This window comes from Tenrec ecaudatus, chromosome 4 (assembly GCF_050624435.1).
Source record: "Tenrec ecaudatus isolate mTenEca1 chromosome 4, mTenEca1.hap1, whole genome shotgun sequence".
NCBI lineage: Eukaryota > Metazoa > Chordata > Mammalia > Afrosoricida > Tenrecidae > Tenrec > Tenrec ecaudatus.
The window spans coordinates 167,681,794-167,689,408 of NC_134533.1; the positions used below are offsets into that span (position 1 = coordinate 167,681,794).

The 7,615-nt window shown below is 39.3% G+C and overlaps 1 non-coding gene across 1 annotated transcript; it reads right to left on the reverse strand.

Moving 5' to 3' along the window:
- Nucleotides 1–265: 265 nt before the first annotated feature.
- Nucleotides 266–403, reverse strand: LOC142447785 (small nucleolar RNA SNORA47). Its single transcript, XR_012784435.1, has one exon. It is a non-coding gene; the product is annotated as a small nucleolar RNA SNORA47 (small nucleolar RNA).
- Nucleotides 404–7,615: the final 7,212 nt, after the last annotated feature.

Here is a 7,615-nt window from a genome sequence, read left to right on the forward strand (position 1 = left end):
TGAGCTAAGGGCCAGTCTGTCTTTTGTTTAAATAATTTTATTTAAATTTTATTTAAATCATTTTATTTAAATCATTTTAGTGTGGCCTCTTACATCCCTCAATAGATCAATTGTTACAAGAATAGTTATACATATGCTGCCATCATCATTTCCTAACATTTACTTCCTATTTGAGCCCTCAGGATCAGTGTCTTACCAGTAAAGCTGGTCTCTGTTATGCTTTTGTGTTTGGTTTCGTTCCAACTTTTCTCTTTTCTCTTTTATTACAATATCTGCCAGCATAGCATTGCTCCTCTGAAGGTGGCAGAGGGGCATCCTCTGCCCTGGCGACCCTTCACTTTCAGAGGCCTTCACCAGTGGATGGCAGCATGGTACAGAGCTGCCTCACCTTCTCAGTCCTCCACCCAACTTTTCTTCCACTTTATCTAAGATCCCTTTCAGAGTTGTTTGCAGTGGTAGGTAAACACGATCTAGTTTTCCTTCTTGTCTCAAGGTCATGGAGACTGCAATTCACATGGTGTGCTAGTCCAGTGCACTCATTGTTTCCATGTGTCTGCAATCTTCTTTCCAAATGAAAACTCCAAAAGCCAAGCTCAGTGCCATCAAGCTATGCTGACTCATAGAAACTCTGTTGTGCAAGGGAGACTGCCCTGTGAGTTTCCGACTGCAACTGTTCACAGGGACGGGTAGCCCCATCTTTCTCTCAAGGTGCTGCTGGTAGTTTCAAACTGCCTACCTTGCAGATTCACAGCCCAAAGCATAACCACAATGAAACCAGGAGAAATAAATTCTTGTATCTTCAATGACCACACGTGAGCTTTTCAGACCCCAGTCACCCCTCAGCAAAGTAGGATGTCGAATATTGTCCTTGTAGGCTGTGCTGTGCAATGGATCTTGATGTCCTCTAAGACCCTGGTCCTGAGTCCCAAGATCGGAGACTCATTCTCGCGGGATATTTGGTTATAGCTAAGAGTTTTCATATTTGTTCAAGTATGCTCCACTACATCCGTGGATCTATTTTCAGTCAAGGTAAATACATATGTACAAATGGCCTTTGTCAAACCTCTCATCTCTATTTATAGAAACACACCCACTCTCTTTCCCACACTTATTTAGCCTGTGCGCCTCCAAGGCTTGTAACTCACCAGTATTGTGGGATTTTGTTTTTAACAGTTATTTCCCCTGTTGTCTTAAATCTTGCAAACATCCCAGTGTCTTCTTTCACCACCTTCACTTCTTTGGACTTCCTTTGGATTGCCTTCTCCCGCGCCCAGTGAGCATGTGTCTGCTCAGTTACTCTCCCGGTAGCTTCGACCCTGGAAACCACCCACGAATGTTTCCTTGAGTGTAAAAACATTGCGTGGCTTCTTACAAAAACAATGTCTCATACACTGCTTGTCTTTTTCTGATGGACTACTTTCACTGAGCATGTCTACTAGGTTCATGCATGTTAGGAGATGTTTTCCAGACTCGTTGATATTCATATATATATACACACTCGAATATAAGCCGACCCGAGTATAAGCCGAGACACCTAATTATTACCTGGGAAACCAGGAAAACTGATTGACTCGAGTATAAGCCTAGGGTGGAAAATGTAGAAGCAATTGGTGAGTTTCAATAATCAAAACAAATGAAAATAAAATTACTAAAAATTGAGACATCAGTGGGGTAATGTATTCAAATATTTATTTTCAATTAAAAACACAAATAAAAGGACAACAAGTCATTTAACATTAGTAAACCAGCACAGTAAGTGGAAAATAGGTTCAACAAAAACAATAAGGTATTAATCATGATACCTTAAGAGCACTATTCCCTGAGCTCAATCAGCAACCAAGCTAAAATGTAGAGTTAAAATCCTTCAAAACTGGATTCCTCATCATCATCTGTATCCCAATGCAGAGCTTCCACTGGTGTGAGGTCATCATAGACGCTTTCCTCACTGAGATCGCCGTCATCACCATCACTGCTGTCATTTTTATACAAAGCGCAGTCTTCACTGCCACCCATAGCATTACTAATACTACATTTCTGGAAGGCACATCGCACCATGTCTTCTGGAATGTCTTCCCATGCATCTCGAACCCACTTTGCTATTAACTCTATGTCAGGCTTCATGAGATTTCCTCCTTTTGTTAGTCGGGCTTGACCAGATGACAGCCATTCATGCCACATCCTTTGCACACGGTCTTTAAAAGGCGTATTCAAAGATACACGTCATAGGATGGCTCTGATTGGTTAGATGTGAGTAAACAAACATTCAGCACCCTACAGTGTCAGCGGGGCTTTGAATGAACAGCGGAGAAACAGCAATCACCTGCGAGATAACGGACGCTCGTCCCGTTACCTTGAAGGGTGGAGTGGCAGTGAGATGTTACACCTCACTGGGGTACCACTGACCCGTGTATAAGCTGAACCCCAGTTTTTCAGCACAAATTTTTTGTGCTGAAAAACTCGGCTTATACACGAGTATATACAGTGTATATATAAAATCACTTTATTAGGGACTCATACAACTCCTTTTACAATGCATACATACATCACTTGTGTAAAGCACATTTGTACATTCATTGCCCTCATCATTCTCAAAACATTTGCTCTCCACTTAAACCCCTGGCATCAGCTCCTCATTTCCCCCCTCCCTCCTCACACCCTGCTTCACCGATATTCTTTAATGTTGTGTGGTATTCTGTGTGTACCATTAGTGGGCATTTGGAATTTTTTCATGTTTTTACTGTTGTGAATAGTGCTGTGATATAGTCACATATGTGTGAATATATCTATTTATGCTGCAGCTCTTATTGCTCTCACGCACATACCAAATAGAGTGTCCATTTTTCATAGTATCCCAATTCCTTATGACTAACACCTGAATCTGCTCATTTTAAAATCCTCTTAATTTATCCAAAATTATTTCAGTATCCCCAAAGGCTATTAGGTCAGAGATGGGTCAAAAGTGAAGACCTATCACATTTGAAACAATTTCTCCTCCTACTTTTATTGGTTGACCTCATTGCTTCATCCCAAAGGATTACCTAAACTTTCTCAAGGATGATCTGAGATAAATTAACATCCTGGGCTCTTAGCTGAATTCAGTAAATGACAGTTGCCCTGCCCTGCAGAGAGAATCTAGTTTTCTCAAAAGAATTATTTACGTTGCTCATAGAAACCAGTGTTCCCTTTCCTCACCCTGAAAGGTAATAATTACAGGATCCCTTGTTTCACTTTGATGTATCTGCTTGCTTTTTTTTATTATTATTGCTTCTGGGTTATTATTGTAACTGTTATATTTCAAATACTAGCTTAAATGATTTCTCTCTTTACACCAAGCAGGACCCAGAATTTTCTATTATGTTTTATGTACTGTTCAGTTCCACGAGTTTTATTGATTGTATTTTTTGTGATCTGCAATATTTGCTTTTAAATTCTCTGTCTCAGTTAATACTAATTTTAGCTTGTAGTTTTTTGATATTAAGAAAGTCAGAAACAATCCTTTTCAGGTTAATGGAGCAATATTAAGGGATTTATGTCAAAGTTGTTATTCTTTTCCTAAGACTAGAAAAGAATAATTTTGGGTAATTTTGGATGATCCTTCTCCTGATTTATAATTTAGAACTATTTATTCCCAGTATTATTTGAAGGCTTTTCTTTTATCTTTTGTGTTTTTTTAAACTTTTTAAATAAATGAAAATGTCATTCAAACTTCCTAGGCATGCCCTGCTTTCATATCAGCTTAATCTTTTAAATAAAAGCAATTTATCAAGGGTGTTTCTAAATATGTTGGATTTATATCATTATTTTATATAAGTACACTTAAATTAAGAATCCATATTTGCTCAATGTGTCCTGAAATGCAGTTCAGAGAAGGTAATCCATATTTCTTCCTCTCTGGTAAGCAGGCAATCTGAAATACGATCACCATAAAGTAATTTGGGGGATTACTGCCTTTCTACAGTGAGGTTAATGAGACAATGTGGTGAGGTGCATGAATTTTGTTGGCATTTTCATTTGTTCAGGAAGTTGACAGATGCCCAGAATGAGGTTAGTCCTCAATCAACATTTCACCTTTTTTGAAATGAGAAAATCACTCGTACACTGGAGTATTTCCCATAGCGCTGCCCTTGCAAGCTGTGTTCAATCATCACAGCAGTTTTTGCAGCAGTTTTCCTGAGCAGGAAACAAAATTTCACAGCCACACGCTGTTCTCTTAAATCAGACTTCCCAAATAAACGAGGTTCTAGCGAAACTGCTTTTATGGAAAAGTTCACCGTGAACAGAGAGAACCTTCCCAGGTGACACCACTGGGTGCACTAACTCCGAGTGACTTCCCTGATGCTTGCCTAGCAGGAAAAATGCATACTAGGAAAGTTTTGCCAAGAGAACTTTTTCTCTGGGGTTTTTATAGGCGGGGGGTGGGGGTACCCCCTTGTATGTTTCAAAACTTAAATTAGCATTGCACACCCTAAAATAAGTACTTCTCATTTATAACATACAATAAATGCGAACAACAACAGAGCACACCACTCTTTCCTGGCCCTGTGGCAGGAATGCTCCCCCTCCCATGGTCAAGTCCATAATTCCCCGGGTTTTCTACTGATCTTGGGCTGTTGGAGCCAATCGTCTGTCCCTCTTAGAGGACAGGGTGACAATAGCTGTATGTAGGTTGCATTTCTTTCTCATGGTTGGTTGGGAAGATTAAATTGGATGGGGTTATGTGAAGAAAAATGACTATCATCTTGTCATTCTGAGAGACCAAACAATGACAACTTCCAACCCCCTTCTTCTTCTTTTTGTTTTTTTTGTTTTACCATGTCACACACTTGCACAAAATTCACATAAAATCCACGTTGACTTTTTGTTATTAGAACGAACGGTTCCTGGGTTTTCCTGTCTTATTAGACCCACAGCTCCTGAGTATGCCCTCTTGATTTTGATCTTTATGTCTACCCAGAGCTCTGGACCATAAAAAACATAAACGTTTGCTAATTAAATGTCTCTGTCTCTGCTTTGTTGGCACATCCTGCTTACAATGGGAAAAATCATATATGGTAAAGAAAGCATTTAACTGAGAGTTTTCAAAACTTGATAGCAGCAACTGTTCGGGACATACAGTTTTCTTTGTTCTGACGGACCGGGCCACCTCTCATTTATAATGTGGTTTCTTAAGTAGACACATGATTCACTACGAAGAACAGACTAGGTTTTTAAGCCACTAGTGTATCCATAAAGAGGAATTCAGTTCAATCTCCATGTACTTCTTTCTTGAGTCTTCCTTGTGAGCCAGTTCTTTCACACCTCTGACTCCAGTGTGCTGAGAGCAGCACAGGAGGCAGAAGAGCAGGGCCAGCCTCTGGAGCCCCATCTATTCAACTCAGTCAGCCTGGAGCATATGATTAGGCACCTTTGCACCCATTCACAAGTTGAAATAGCCATGCCATGACGCTTTGCTCTTCAAAGAGATCATTCATCTGTACTATGTTTTACCTTTTCCACCTCGAGTTTCTACTTGTCCCCACCCCCAACATTTTCTATGATAATGTAAACATGTACTTTTGACTAACATTTTGTAATTTATGTAATCTACCATGTAATCTTAGAGGTATTATTGTTCCTCTGTTTCTACATATGAGGCAAGAGAGATGCAGAAAGATTGACATACTGACCTACTATCAGTAAATTGTGGACTCTGTGTTTTACTTGTCTCCAAATCCAGTGCGCCTTCTGTAATGTCACCTGCTTCCATGTGAATATTGTATAACGAGTCTTATAAACCTTCAAATGAGAATTTTAAGTTGGAAATTATTTACTTAATGTTCCAGAAATGCTTCTTTAAAAATAAAAAATGATGAAGGTGGGGTTAATATTTTAGTGAGAGTGACATTCTTTATATTTATTTATGTAATGATTATTTTTAGGATAGTGCCCTCAATCCTAGATTTATTATATATTTTGACGCACATTGACAACTGATTTAAATTTTGTTTAAAATTTTCCGGGCTGTGTTGGTTTTTTCTAAGCCACAGCTCATGTTTGCAGACATGCTGAATCTGGAGTCATTGGCAGGTTTTATTAATGAGTTGATTTCAAGTTGCAATCAGTGAAAATAGTACGAATGCATATGTATGTTAGTCTCTGTGTAGCAAAATATGCCGTGATACTCAGCTTCCCAGAAGACATGGGGACTCAGTGGAATGGTAAGTTATTTCTTCAAACAGGCTTTTGAGTGAAAGCTGGCCAGTGGAGGAGTGAAGGGAGCCACTGGATCTACAACAGTGGATCAAAAATATTAGCATTAATTCAAGGCAAGCATAACATGACAATAACCCCACAGCCACTGAGTGGATTATGACTTATAGCAACCCTATAAGACAGAATACAGCTACTTCCTAGGGCAGGGATGGGACCATCTGGACATTTATGACAGACTTGTGGGGCACACAAAATGATCAACTTACAAATGATCCTGTTATATTTGGATAAACATGTCATTAACTCACTGCTAATGTGGTGACGGCTTCTCTTTGGGGAGGTGTGCGATGTTAGCTGGTATTGATGATTTTCAGTGTCTTAAATGGTCCTCAAAAGAGCCTTGGTGGCATAGTGTTCATGTGTTGGGTTGCTAACTGCAAGGTCTACAGTTCAAAGCTACCAGCCACTACATGGAAGAAAGATGAGACCTGCACAGTAAAGACTGAGAGACTCTGCAATGCACAGGAGGCACATCTACCCTGTCCTATTGGGTCTCTGTGAGTCTGCATTGGCTTGTTGGCTGTGAGCTGAGATACAGCCCATGGCTGGACGTTCCCCAGCCCTCCCTCAGAGTTCCTGAGGCTGTAAGTCTTTACAGGAGCCCTCTGTTCAATCTCTCTCCCACAGAGCAGCTGGTGAGTTTGAACTGCTGACTGGGTGGCTATCTGCTGAATACCTACTCTACTACTTCACTATCTGTGACAACTGATTTTTTTTTTAATCGTACCTGTTCCCATGGAATCTTTGTTTAGAGAAATCTTATATTCTGGGAAGGAATGGTGTTTTATTTCTTTTGATTTCTCACTTTCTCTTTTTTCTAAATTCTCCCTTCTTCCCTTCATACTTTTTAAAAAATTTTCCATTTTAAAATATTCCTAAGGTCATGGCTGAGTATATTATTTTATAGATCTCTCTTTCACATGTTTTTTCTGTTACAAAATAACTAAATCCTTTTTTTTTTTCAAATACAGGTTTTTTCAGAAAAGATGATATGTTGAGTTCCCAACATAAACTCATCCTTTCCCCAAATATATTAAGCCAAAATCTCCAAACTCCCTGTGATCAAGTCAATTCTGACTCATAGAAACTCTATAAGACAGAGCAGAACTGTTTGGGGTTTGTGAAACTAAATCTTCATGGAAGTAGGAAGCTTCATATTTCTCTCAGGAGTAGATGTGGGTTTTAACTACTGACATTGCAGTTATGAGGCCAACCTACACTGAGTTTTTAAAAATAAAGTAGATGTGTTGTTACTGTAGTTAGGTGCTGTATTAGTCTCGGTACTTTAGAGAAACAAATCCACAGAAACTCATGTGAAAGAGAGAGTTTTATATAAAGGTTAACTGTGCATCAAGTAAACATC